This window comes from Aegilops tauschii, chromosome 7 (genome assembly GCF_002575655.3).
Source record: "Aegilops tauschii subsp. strangulata cultivar AL8/78 chromosome 7, Aet v6.0, whole genome shotgun sequence".
NCBI lineage: Eukaryota > Viridiplantae > Streptophyta > Magnoliopsida > Poales > Poaceae > Aegilops > Aegilops tauschii.
This window is the reverse complement of record NC_053041.3, coordinates 516,930,628-516,932,806: the sequence shown is the minus strand read 5'-3', so window position 1 is coordinate 516,932,806 and position 2,179 is coordinate 516,930,628.

The window sequence follows — 2,179 nt, the reverse complement described above, 5'->3', positions numbered from 1 at the left end:
AACAGTGGTAGCCAGTAACTCGAACACTACATCCAGACATGACTTTGGGGTTGTCTCAGTGTCTTCAATATAGTTTTTATCAGCTTTCTTGGAGACCAACAGGGATGTCTCACTATCTTGAACCTTATCTGCATTACTTCTGTTACCATTGCATAACAGGGTACTCTTCTCCAATATTTTATCCGCGTTCTAAAAGAGAAACAAACAAACACATCTCAGGTTTACAATGTAGTATATGAAACTCATTTTGGTAAACCAGTTCAGTAGTAAGGTGGACAGGATAACAGCATGAAACAAACATATATCTATGTAGTATGGTCACTGTATGGTCTATATCATTCTAGTTTATGTTGCCAAATCAAGATAGATACAGTTCGAATCATATCTATTTAAGACAAAGCAGCATAGACAGAATATAAGTGTGGGAAACTACACAGCAATAACAACACTTGTAATGTGCATGGCATGAGAACATAACTGTTTATTCAATTGAAACTGAAATCAACATAGAGCAAGTTACAACAGCAAACAACCAAACACGTTGAAGAAACAGGTTTAAAACATACCTGTTGCGCCATTGGAGTTTCAATTGCATCCTTCAAATTTGAAATTAGTTGGTATCAGTAAATACAGTGGTGCAAGAGCAAAGTAGTATGAACCATAGCTACGGAACCTGACCTGAGAACAATTCTTCTTCTACTTTAAGCGTTGACTTCGGGTTTGAAGTGGTGCTCCTCGTTATTTGGGCACCGCAGTTGCCTTACTAACTGCTCGTGTTTGGGTGCTCTGTGGTGGAGACGTTGCTGTGTCAACGGGAACTGGCTGTCTATCTGCTGGGGTTGGGGTTAGAAGGGGTGTAGCTAGTTCTCTGTCCAACTGGGTAGGGGTACAATCTGCATGAGTGTGGGTTATGTGTGGTGGGGCTGGTTCTTGGGCAAGTACAACCGTGGTTCTATCTGCATCGACAGGTAGCACGATCTTTTCTGAAGACCGTGTTTTTACTCCCACAGATACTGCCATCACTCCCTCCAATTGAAATGGCTGATAAACAAGAAAAGTAATTGAATGTACAAACATTGTAAGATAGACAGGTGCAATGGATAGTAGGGAAGAAAACAGGGCATGAAATAATTCACATTTATGTTGTCTAAGCAAACAGAATAGCAGGACATAATTTCACATATATGATGGCTAATTAAACAGGATAGCATGACACAATTTCACATGTATGATGGCTAACTAAACAGGATAGAATGACATACTTCAAAATATGATGACTATGTAAACAAGATGACATGATATAACTATACGATGTGTCTATTAAAGTGGTTGGCATGCCATAAATCACAAACATGCCGTCGATGGAAACATGATGGCATGATATAATTCGCGGATAGAATGACATAATTTAAAATATGATGACTATGTAAACAGGATGAGATGATATAACTATATTATGTCTTTGGAAAATGGGTTGGCATGCCATAATTCAGATACATGCTGTCTATGTAAACATCATGGCATGACATAATTCAAATATATGATTTATATACTAAGGAAGTGAGCAGAGGGTAATCGCATATATGATGTGTCAACTAAGGAGATGACATTCAATATTGTGTATATGATGTAAAAACTAAGCATTGCAATACAACATATGCATTATATGAGTAATATAACCCTGCCAAGTTTGAGCATACACCTCAGGGGGATAATAGGACTGGTCATCTGCCTCTGAATCCTCCTCTGAAGAGCTATCTGCAACCAGCAAGATATTTGCTTCAGTAGGTAGCATTGTCTGCTCTGAAGACCTTGTTTTCACTCCAGATTTCTCCATCACCAATTCAAATGGCTGATGCACAGGAAGAGCAGTTGAATATACAAACATTGTCGACAAAAGCAATGAGAAATACAAAAAAAGGATGGCATGATATAATTCACATATATGACACTTGCCTAAACAGCATGGCATTGCATAATTCACATACATAATGCCTTGCAACAAGATAACATTGCATAATTCACATATATAATGTCTTGCAACAAGATGGCATTGCATAATTCACATATATGGTAATTAGACACTAAACAAGTGGCATTCACACAAAGCATGTCTAAACTAAGCAAATGACATAGCAATGCAAGATACCATACGCACGATATGAGCAACATAACCCTG